General features: G+C 37.2%; 1 pseudogene across 1 annotated transcript in view; it reads left to right on the forward strand.

Annotated features, from left to right (window-relative positions):
* The window catches only part of LOC137648704 (vitellogenin-like), an 11,921-nt pseudogene extending 777 nt beyond the window's left edge, over positions 1 to 11,144 (forward strand). The window contains exons 2-15 of the transcript XR_011045682.1: positions 458 to 700; positions 840 to 1,027; positions 1,259 to 2,344; positions 2,688 to 2,835; positions 3,329 to 4,941; positions 5,080 to 5,325; positions 5,903 to 6,066; positions 6,213 to 6,808; positions 6,951 to 7,332; positions 7,635 to 8,309; positions 8,436 to 8,963; positions 9,135 to 9,486; positions 9,673 to 9,893; positions 10,032 to 11,144. The product of XR_011045682.1 is annotated as a vitellogenin-like (transcript). The remainder of the gene's footprint in view (positions 1 to 457; positions 701 to 839; positions 1,028 to 1,258; positions 2,345 to 2,687; positions 2,836 to 3,328; positions 4,942 to 5,079; positions 5,326 to 5,902; positions 6,067 to 6,212; positions 6,809 to 6,950; positions 7,333 to 7,634; positions 8,310 to 8,435; positions 8,964 to 9,134; positions 9,487 to 9,672; positions 9,894 to 10,031) is intronic.
* Positions 11,145 to 12,500: the final 1,356 nt, after the last annotated feature.

The following is a 12,500-nucleotide window of genomic DNA, read 5'->3' on the forward strand; positions in this document are numbered from 1 at the left end:
TAATATGACGGAAAAAAATATCTTTTTCCTTTGAATATTAGAATTTAGAAAAGTGTTTGCTTCTCTTGCTTTTTTGGGTTCTAAATATGACATTTTAAATAAATTTAAATCACTACCATACCCTTGTAGACAGAATGAAAAGATCTTAAATTCCTCTCATAAACTGACCTCATAAACTGGCACTTCAGACCAATTTCTGGGAGGTGAAGAGTTGTATCGAAGTACATATGCATAAGCAATTCATTTATGTTTAGTACCAGATTTCACAACTCCCTTGGAGACAAATTTACAATTTACTAAAGTCGAAAGTAATGATGTGTTTCAAGGCAAATGGGAGGCAAGCACCAGTACAAACTTCCATATGATTTTATACATATAACAGACATGCAGTAAGCACTTTTTATAGTCCCATTTATCTAATATTTCTCTGCAAAGAATTCATCTTCTTCCTTTGCAGTGCCATTACCTCGAGACTTACCAAGATGTTCGGAAGAATGCCCACTAGCCGGATCCCAGAAGCTCTGGTATTCCCCAGAGAAGACCTACACTTACCAATACTCATCACAGTCGAAGATTCACATGGGGGATATGGAAGGCGGTGACTCTCAGATGCACTGGAGCTCTCTAGTGGACCTAACGTGGCTGAGTCCTTGCGACATGGCTATCACCTTCCGAGAGCCATCCTTCATCCCTCCTCAGGGTAAGTTTGATTGTTAGAATCAAGTATGGAAATTATCTATAGTCAAGTATTTCAATAATTAAAGAATCTTGCTGTCAATTAGTTCCACTTACAATTGATTTCTACAACTAACTTCTTGTAACTAATTTCCTCTCGCTAGCCCATGGGCTTAAATTCCTAACTCGCTACCCCATGGTTGTGGCCATGATCGATGGGCGGGTTCAGCATGTGTGCACTCATCCAGAAGACAAACCATGGGCCATTAACCTCAAGAGAGGTGTTGCCAGTGCTTTACAAAACAATCTACCTTCAAACTCCTCTGAGAATTCTGGATTAAGCTTTTCTGAGGTAAAGGAACTTTCCATCTACTGTTTACATTTTATTTACTGCGTTTTTTTTTAATTAACAACACCTCTTAAGTGATAGCACCCAAATAAATGATTTCTGAATAATATTTGTTTCTAAAAAGAAAAATTATAATCGAGCAACTTTACTTTGCAAATCATTGGCTAATTTAGTTTAATATCATCCCATAAATCACAAGCTTTTAAATAACACTTTCACATACTTTTTTATCAGGTTGACATAATGGGAACCTGCCCAACAAAGTATGAAGTACAAAACTTTGACCAAAAAGTGGTAATTCGTAAGACAAAGAATCCCCAGCAATGTCAAGAAATTTTCTCAAGTCAGCGAGAGTCACCCATGTCTTGGATTAGGTCTCCTTCAGAAATGCAAGAATCCTTAAGCAAGTGTACCCAGGAAATGTCAGAGGGCATTTATACTTCAATTACCTGCGAGGATAAAATGGTCGTTATGCCATCTGCAGAGTCCAGAAAATATATCGAAGCTGTCCAGCGTTCTGAACTTAAGTACCAGTCTGAATCGAGAGATGCCCCCAAAGCTCTTTCAGCAATGAGAATATCCTGGATGCGAAGAGGTCTAGAATATGAACAAGAAACAAATGAAAGAGATCCATCAAAAGTTTCTGAACTAGAAGAAGCTTGGAAACAGGTTTGTGAAAATACTAGACATTCTGTTGGGAAAGATACAGCTGAATTAATAGCGACTGCAATCAGTCTAATGCGCCGTGTCCCTCATGAGGCAATGGAGCAAATGTTGAGGAAAATGAAAAATGGAGAATTTTGCGGTGACCAGCAAAAGATGGAAAATCTTTTCTTAGACGCAGTAGCTGCAGTTCGTGAAGCCAATACAGTTAATCTTATGGTAAGAGAAATTATGAATGACCACAGCCATGGAGTTAGATCATTTCTTTACACTTTGGCTCTTCACCATATTCACAAACCTTCTATTCATGCTATAGAAGCTGTACAACCTTTGATGGAACAACCCCATAGATATCCAATGGCTAGTCTTGCAGCTGCATCTATGATCAATAAATACTGCAAAAATCACCACCGTTGCCAGGATAATAATCCTGTCTATGAGGCTGTTGAGGCTTTGAGCCGTAACTGTCAACATCACTGTTCTTCTGCTGGTTCTGAAGAAACTTGTCTTGCAGCCTTGAAAGCCCAAGGCAATCTGGGAGAAATGAGTTCAGAACATGGACGGAGGATGGCTGATCTCATCGGAAAGGAGGGCGTTTCCGATGTCGTACAGGTTGCTGCTGCACACTCCTTCAGAAATGCCAAATGTGATCAGATGGTAGGTTTAATTGTTTGACTACTTTTCCTTGATTATTTTTCCTCTCTCATTACCTTCACTGTTTTCAAGAATTTCTTTACTCTTCTTTGATTTCAATAAACCCAGGATATCTTTCTCTTTAATCAATTCAAGTAGAAATAAAGTATATTTGGTTAGTTGCTATTAATAATTTCCTGGTATAAACTCAGGCAATATTTGGACCAAAGTGTAGAGGATCACAAGATAATAAGAATAAAATATTCTTCAAGCTCCATATCAAAATTCCTGATAAACAGACCTATGAATTAAGAAAACACAGTGTCTAGGATATAATGTCATTTCCTTCCTCAAATTTTTCCAACAGCCAACGGGAGAACTCATCAACACTGCTATGAATCCAAGAAAGAAGACCGAAGCGCGTATTGCTTCCTATCTGGCGGCTGAGAGATGTGCTGAACCAGAAGATTGGAGAAGGATGGCAGAGAGCCTGTCTGGAGAAGAAAATACTCAAGGTAAAATATCTCTTTGATGACTAATTTCTTCCCACCCTCCCAATGAATTTAACATGCATATTACACTATTTCATCTTTATCATCTTGAAAATTTTTCACTTGATTTTTCCGATTTCATATACCGTATTATTTGGACATTTAATCAACTTGGTTCTTTGCACTAATCTATCAATAAGTTAAGAAATGTTGTTTGACCAGAGAGCATCAAATACATTATTCATAAATTTACTTCCACATTGATTTGCTTTTATTTTTGTGAGATTCAATAAACTAGTGAATATTTTTTCAGAAATCTCTTGAAAATTAGAGATATAGTCCATTCCTATGTCCATTTAGTCTTGGGAAACAGAAAACAAATAGATGCTACAGTAATTATTCATAGTCATTATGTTATGTGTATAAATACACATACATTGATATGTGAACTGATTAATATTTTCAAAAGTGTAAGTTCATCTCAGGTTTTAGTGATGAAACTGTCCATGTATTTCAGCTCGAGGCTTTATCCTTAGCCACATGAATAACCTCAAGAGATCCTCTGCTCCACACAGGAGAGACAACGCTCCATGCTCTCTGCTATCACTCTTCCACGAAACTTTGAGTCTGATTTCAGAAGATATTCAGGAAACATGGACTTTTCATATCATCCTAATCAACATGGATCAGGCATAGGCATGGAATCAAATGTCATCTATGCTCCAGGGTCACTTTTGCCACGATCGGTTCATCTAAACTTGACTGGTTCATCAGGTGCTAGTCCACACAATTACGGAGAGTTTGGCATTCGAACGGAAGGTTTTGATCCAAGAAGGATGATTGGACCTGAAGGATATTTCAAGAGCTCCTCAATGGAACAAGTTCTTATGGACTTATCAGAACATATACGACACAAAGGAATCAATTTAATGCAGTACATGCAAGGAACTCATGGTAGAATAGGATCTATCAACCTTTCAGACTTTACCAATTTCTTTACTGACCTTTTCGCACATCACCACGAGAAAGAGCCTAGAGTTGACCTCTTTGCTCGCTTCAGAGGTCAGGAAATGGGATACATTAGCCTGAACAGGAAATCACTTGAAGATGCAGGTATTGACAGAATTCCAGGCTCCATTTTAGATGCCCTGTTGAGAACAGCCAATTCTAACATTGATGCAGCCAGGGCGATGCAAGTAGATCGTGAATATACTCACATGACACAATCTGGTCTACCTTTTAAGATGAAGAAATCTGTAACCCTTGTTGCTGGATTAGGTATGGGCCAAAGGCCAGACAGCTCTGAAAGTGACTCATCCAGCAGATGGAAAATCAGCCCAAGTATCTCGGGTCTTATTCAAGATTACTATGGCTTTGATTCATCAATGGGATCTTGTGGTTGTCAAAGAAAAACCAAGATATCTAGCTTTAGTGGCATTTCCCTAAAACATAAAGGTGGAGATAAGTTTGAATATGAATTTGACATCCCAGAGAAGATGGAATTGCTTGATATCAGTACTCAAACTTCTCTTACAAAACACACCAGAGGACATCCTACAACAAGGGTAAGTCTGTTTGAGAGGAGGAGACCTGAAGACCAGCGTCAACACTGCCTGCAAACCCCAGAAGAAATGGGTGGTTTGAAGGTATGTTATAATGAAAATATCCTAAATGTTCTCGGAACCTTTGGATCTGGCTGGTCCGCTGCTGGCAAAATCACTGCTGAGAAATCTGACAGATCAATGAGAGGATGGAGAGTAAGGGGTGACGTTCAGAATAATCCAGATGTGAATGAATTATCACTTGATATGGAAACTGTTGGGGGATCTACCCCTAAGAATGTCAATTGTCTTTTCACTTACTCAAAACCTCACCACGGTTGGCATATCGGTTTTAATGTGCTATCAAGAGGTTATGGAGGATACAAAATTGGACTGGGAAGGGAGCATTCTGATGCTGAAAGCCGTATGGAGTTTAGAGTTCACAGCAGCCACAGCCAACACTTCTCTCCTGAAACTGAAGTCTATGAAGCTTTACTTTCATCTCGATATGATGGGCAGAAATCTGAAGTACATGCTCGTTCACAAACCAAGAACACCCTAAAGCCTTACCTTGATCACTACTTTGAAGGCAAGTTTGCATTTTCATTACACAAATATTAATACATAATATATTGAAAACTTTAATGACATACATTTTGACTGTATATAACCTTTTGATAATCTAAAAAACATAATTGACTACTATTTTTGTGCCTTATTTGTTTAGTACAAGGAGATGTGGAGTACAATCCAAACTCAGGATTCCCTCATCCAAGGCGCCTCCATATGTTGAATACAAGAACTGTTTGTGGAGATTCAAGAATGGAATGTTCTATTGAGAGGACTGGCGAGCATGAATATACATCACTTTTCAAGGTTGGATCAATGAGCAGAGACTCATTTTCTCTTGAAGGCAAACATAACCTCGAGGGAAGCTGGGATGAAGGAATCAATACAAAGACTACTGCCACAGGTAAAAGTTGTTTTTATTGCGTAAGTCAAAGACAGCAGACTGTCTATTAGAATTCATTTATTAGCTGCCACACCCTTAACTTAACTCGATAGCTTGATTTCTCATGCTTTTCCATTTGATGAGTGATAATCATTTCTTTTAAATTAAATAAAGAACAACTCATAAAATAACCTGGTAAAGTCAGCACTGAGATTCGTAAATTTCGCCTATTTGATATTTGTAATATCACTTTCATATTATCTTTGGTACAAACTCATATTTTTCAAGAGCGCATTAATTTTCTGGAGACAAACAGATAAAAGAAAAATTATGCTTTCTGATTAGATAAATGATACACAAGGATCTCATCCAAACCCATTTATATGGAAATGCTAGAGCCTTTGACTACCATTGAAGACCTTTTTACATATGTTGATAAATTTAACTTTGCATGGATTCAGTATTAGAGAATTTATATGTATGTGTTTGAATTTGCCTGTTTTGAAAAGATTAATGCATTTTCATATATTTTAGTGAATCTATACTATTATAATATAATCACCATGTTCCCTTCCATAAACCTGCATCAATGGTGTAGCAAGAATCGGAGGACAACAGTACAAGACTGCACTCTATACATTTAATAGGCCAGAAAAGAAAGGTGTTTCAATGAAGATTAATCGTCCTGAAGATAGTTTCAAGGTTCTTGAGTGTGAGGCTCTCTTCGAACATTCCGAGCAGACACGAAAGGCTAGACTTCAGGTATAGTGTTCTTCAACTACATTACACGACTTAGCTTATAAAACATGATCTTTATGAGAGGTGATGGTATTAGATGAGTAATAGTTGAATTTTCATAAAACAAAAGTTATTCTAAATAAAATTGCATTTTCCTGGTACATTTTCAGCTTGACATTCCTGAACATATGAGTGCCACTAAGTTTGAAGGTCAGATGCAAGATCTCGGAAGCCATCGTTACCACATTCAAGCCGCGCTTAATCATGGAAGGCGAGACATTTTCCACATTGACGGGCCAATTACAGCAAACTCTGATCGTGAAGCAAGACATTTCCAAGTCGATCTAAGAGTGAGGACTATGCCTGACAACCTTCATAATATTGCAACTCTTCTACTTTGGAAAGAAAACAAGAAGCATTTGTCCTTTAACGTCAGAGACCAACATGAACCAAAATTCGCCTTTGAATGGAAGAAATCTCGTGAAGCTGGAGAAGAGACTGAAGGGAGCTTAAGATTGCTGCTTCCAGGATATGTAGATCATAATATTGATGTTAGGAGCAGTGACAGGAAAATCCGAATGACATTGAACACTGTGTTCTCCCATGGTAGCCCCTCTTCTCGTCGAGTAAAAGCTTCCTCTGATGTTAATTTCGAAGATATGAAGGCCATAGCAGAACTCTACTGGGACGCTGACCGTGATTTAAACAGAAAAGCATCCTTCGAAGCAACTGCCGTAACAGCATCTCCTCATCACATGACTGTTCAGTAAGTTGACAATGAAATGTTGGATTCTACCCTCACTAACCTGATATATGATTTTAATTTTCAAATTGCAACTTATCTACCTCTCTCTATATCAAATATATTAAATTGTTGATCATTTTCTAACAAGATTTATTTTTTTCAGTGGTCAATGTGCTATGAATGGGAACAGTTACAACTACAGAGCTGAAATGAAGCGATCTGGTCAAGATAGTTGGCTTTACGGTAAAAAGGAGATTAATTTTGAAGTTACTACTCCATCTCGAAGAACTCATCATTTCCAGACAGAAATAGATGTTGAACAACAACCACAAGGTGCAAAAATGAGAGCTGACATGAGGTACAAAGACCCTGAAGACAGAATGCATCAGTTCAGTGAAGCTATGGAATTTCAACGGGTTTGGAGGCCCCCAAGCTTCACAGGACACTCGGAGACTACTTTCACACGCCCTGGGGGTCAACAGACTTCCTTTGTGTTTGATGCAAGACATCAAAGGAATTCAGAGGAAAGAGAGGCCTTTGTGCAGGTAGAACAGCTTCTCATTCAAAGCAACTATCCTACAGTTGGAATATAATAATTCAAGTTGTATATGACGCTTTATGCTAAATATATTAAAGTTATATCATGAAGCCTGCATCTGTAAATTGATAGCATATGCTTTGAGTTAACATAAGAGATTTTTTCTAGCACATGTTCCATGAAAATGTACACCTTTTCTTGTTGTCAAGTCAAAATTTATCAATATTGTATAACTATTAGATATATAGTTATTTAGTCTACTATTTTTATATAAACATCTTTTTAATCTCCACATTATGATATTTTCAGCTCAGGATCGAAGACCCTTCAATGAGAAAACCATTCCAAACATTCTTCAATTTGCGCCACCAGCAGGGTTCATACAAAGGTGAATGGAAGATGGAGGCAGACACTCCTGCTGAAGTTAGTCATTATGAAATGAGATTCACTCCCAGAAACAGAATTGAAACCTTGAAAGCAGGCTTTGATATGAAGAAAATAAATGCTGTTCTTAAAGCTGCTAGTAACATGGGCCGAGTTCGACCTGAAATGGGAAGTGCATGGGAAGATTCTAAATATCTGATCCATTATGAAAATCCATCAGAAGCTTCTCATAAGATTCTACTGCACTCTCCATCACGAAAAATGGAAGGTGAATTCAGCTACTCACCTTCAGAATATTTTCTCAGATTCAATCCAGACAAAGAAAGACGTAATCCCATTTATGAACTTTCATTCAGCAGTCAGAGAATCTCTGACTTTGGGGAGGACCAAGTCAGATACAAAGGACGATTTAGTCATCCATCATTAGAAAGAGCAAGAATGCTAGAGGTCTTCTTAACCCACAATAAAGAGATGAATCATAAATCTGGAAACTGGTCAATAGATATTTTCCCAAGAGCAGAAGATAGGATTACTGGATCTATTGAAACTACCAGACCTACCAGAGATACAATGAGAATTGAAACAATATTAACAGGAAGGGTAAGTAATTGTTATGCAAGTACTGTACATCCAGATAAAAATGCATTAAACTGAATATTTAAAGTTCAGAGTCCTTTTGTATCATAGCTCTCATTTCCCCTTTATAATCATCTTATTTCTTTACAGATATTCAGAAATAATCCCAGAATCATCATTAATACTGCATACACATCTAATACGAAGGCAATGGACTTAGTTTATGAAAAATCTCCTGGTGCAAGAGCCTCTCTTTCAATCTCTGGGAAGTATGACCATACCAGTGGAAGGGATGCTGTCATGAACTTCCTTGTCAAGTCAGAAGATGAATCTGTCTTCCAGATTTCTGGATCTTCCAGGCCAATGCAGAGTTCTGAATGCAATGGAAGAGAAATCACAGCAGTGATGCATTCGCCAAGAATTGGCCGTTACAATATTCTATCAGAAGTATGCGGGACAGCCTTTGTTAGCATTGCTAGCAGGAGAGAGGGCAGTGATAAAGCCTACACCTTCAGAGGAGGACTTCAAGATATGAGGAATATTGAACTTAGTGCCTGGGAAAGGAATGAGGGCTCACAAGAAATCAGACCTATTGCTGTTGCCCAATTAAAGCTTAAATCACCAACTCTCTTGGGCATTGAAATGAATTATCAACATGAAGCAGCATCAAACTTATGGGTAAATATTTTTTTTTTAATTTTTAGTGTTAAATGTTAGATTTGATATTCTATTAACGGTTTCATAAATGCAGAGGGAAATAATAGATGAAAGTCATATTTCATTGTGTAAAAAAAAAAGAAAAAAAAAACGTAGAAAATGGTATATTACTAATTAGTAAATCCGTTACAGAAAGATGCTCGGGAAAGATGGTCCACTATTTCTTCCTCAGTTCGATCTGGCATGGAGAAGATGCGTAGAGAAGCAATCAATGAAGAAATTCCCTATAGTAACTCGGATATGGTCAATCTATGGAGGGAAACAAAAGAAGAAGGCATGAAAATTACTCACAGTTTACCATTTGGCAGTTTGCTACCAAGTTGGGAAACTGTTCATGGTGTAACCAAACATCCTTTTATTCAAAGTTTCATTGATTTCCTGGCAAGATATGATCAGTTTAAAAGGCGAATGAATTCTGATATGCTCGACTTGATGCGTAACATTAATAAAAAATATGAGACTTTGGCTTCTTATGTACACAGAGGTTAGTGCTTATGTTTTCTTGATATGCTATATGTCTACCTATAAAACTATTCTGTAGTTATAATGATATAAAAATGTAAATAAGTCATTATGATCTTGTATGTTTAGAATGCATCTTGTTCATTTTTATTAACTAAAAATGTACTTATTTCTATAAAGCCTGAAAGCTCATCTTTCTTGTCCACAGGTGTTGTAAACAGAGGAAGACATGTAATGGGAAGCTTGTTTGAGATTGCAACTAGGATGGCAGATAACTGGGGTGTGAGGTTTCCTGAAGAATATGAAGCACTGAAAAAGATTGTTGAGAGGCTTAAGGAGGAAATTGACCAAATGCAAAAGAGGGGTCACTTAAATTCCAGTGCCATGTCAGATCAGGATGTTCTTCGAATCTGGCATCAGTTAGGATTGGTAAGATGGGACTACCTAATAATATCATATCCATAATGATATATCATCATATTTTGCACAATCATAAGATTTACTTCAGACATTCTTTCGATGCAATGAAAATAGATCAGATAAAAAACATGCATTTATCTCTTTCAGGGTGAAGGCGCATACCAGACATCTCAATACTTCTCTGTCACGATGAAACCGAATCACATGAAAGCTGATATTCCATTATACCAACCAGTTAGCTCTCTCAGCCAGGCAGGAAAGCATATGATGATTAGACCAAATCTTGTTCCTGAAAGTGTACTCAACTCATACGAGTGGCTGATACTTCCTTTCGTCAATGCATGGACGAATTCTACCCATTCGCCCATGAACAGGAGGGGTTCCAGTCTCCTGCCACCTTTTAAAAAGACAGCTATGGTTGTTGATGGTTCAGAGATCCTGACTTTTGATGGGGCTGTGCTCAGAGCTCCACCCTCTAATTGCAAGGTTCTTCTAACCTCCCATAAAACCAATTCGGTCTTCATGGAAACCTCTGGTGATAACCCAGTAACACGCATTTACCTTGAATCCAAAGAGGGTGTCATCGTCATCCATCAAACTGGTGAAGTATATTTCAATAATAAAGAAATCACTGAACCTGTGTTCTCTACGGGTGAACTCAGAATCCTGAAGAAAGAAAATAAAGTCAGTGTTATTTTGCCGACAATGACTTTAGACTTTGAATTGAAATCCAATACAATAAGTATTGGAACTTTTGCTTTTGGTCAAGTATCAGGTCTGCTGGGAACCTACGATGGCGAAAAAGCTAATGATTGGAACACCCGACAAGGATCTCGCGCTTCCAGTCTCCAAGAACTTGTGAATTCTTGGCAAGAGGACCAGGGATGCCATACTCCCAAAATGGAACCTATTGATGCTAATCTCATTTCACCATCGAAAACTATCCAGTGTAATGTCCTTCTGGGTGCTCATACTCACTGCAGCTCTGAGGTTCAACTGGATTCCTTTATGAAAATATGTCACGGGTCTCGTAATGCCTGCCATGCAGCAAAGGCCTACCAGTCTCTATGCTATAAAATGGGGGGCAGAGAATCTTTACCTGTCACCTGTTAGCCCAAATTACCTCTTTTGTTGCTGAAGGTAGACCCTCTACAATGAATTATTCCTGATTGATAAATATGTATTTCAAGAGCAAAAAAAAATATGTATATTTGAAATGATGTTAATTTTGCATGCTAAAAAAATGATGAAGTCATACAAGAGTTTGATTATTGGCCCTAAAATTCTAGTTTCATACTAGAAGTAAGAAATATTCATTAATTTTTCAACGTACTGTATAATTTGTGTGGTAGAATTAAAGAAAAATATAGTTTTCTCAAAATTTCCTAAAAAGCAGCATCAGCTGTTAAGGAAAAGCAATATTCACATAGATTTGGAAGAAATTCCAGTAAAAGTAGTTTTCTTGTTTAAATGATAAACAAATTAGAACTAAAAATCCCTCATCATTGCTTCCAGACACTGTTCTTTCATGCTCATGCCTTGTAAAAAGGTTCTGACAAAGCCTGCTTCTGAAGAAAATATTACCATAGCTTCTACCTTTAACACCTTTAAGCTCCAAATAAAGTAAAAGTAGTTACAGTTTTGGTTAGTATAGGAATATCAGTGGTTGTAAGGTAAAAGTACTATTAATTGGAAAAGGCTCCAGAAGGTGAGATGAGGTGAAAGTGAAACTGTAGCCAATTAGGGTAACTAACACAACCATGAAAAAATGTTAGCTAGACATAAAGAGCATCAGATGGGAAAAGACACCATAGCTAAAACCTCATAATAAAGGCAGAAGAAACATAATCAAACATTCGTAATGTGTGTAAAGATACATCAGCAATTCATTTAAAAAAGCAAAAATCTAACCACATGAATTGCAAGTATAAAATGAGGCAAGCACAGTAATTAAAACCGATGCTACCATCATGGTAATTATAAGCCAACCTTATTTATCAAACATATTTGGCAATAGAATATAATTGAAAATAAGCCGTTCATTTTCTTAGTTTTTTTTCAAGATAGTTAATCTCAGGGGAATCAAAGTCCATGGTACAGCATCCAACTTTTAAATTGAACCTCTGCAATAGCAGGTATTCATTACCTGCATTCCAATATTCTCCCATACAGGCTATCTGTCTCAGATAACCTATGACTATTAGTAGAACTGGTACTCAGTACCTCTAGCAGACTACATTCCTGGAAATTTATTTATAGTTGTAATTAAGCTAGACGCATCTCAATTTCCAACACAAATTAAAGTTTTGAGAGGCATGGGATAAATTCTTGACCTAATTTAGTTTTCACTTACCAGATGATTTCAATGGAGATTATGTCCATATGTATTAACAAATCAAGAGATAGAATTGTATCTTTATAGACTTGATGAATGTGATCAGTACTTCTCCATTGAGAGAGGCTATAGTGGGATAGTGTTTAACTAGATGGGTAAGAATAAGTGATGAATTCTCTTGAAGATAATTCTCTCTACTATGAAACCTTGCCGTGATAGTTTACAGTAGATCTTCCTGTTAGTCTAATTCCTAATGAGGAACCTACTAAGTTGAGGACAAG

This window comes from Palaemon carinicauda, chromosome 10 (assembly GCF_036898095.1).
Source record: "Palaemon carinicauda isolate YSFRI2023 chromosome 10, ASM3689809v2, whole genome shotgun sequence".
Lineage (NCBI taxonomy): Eukaryota > Metazoa > Arthropoda > Malacostraca > Decapoda > Palaemonidae > Palaemon > Palaemon carinicauda.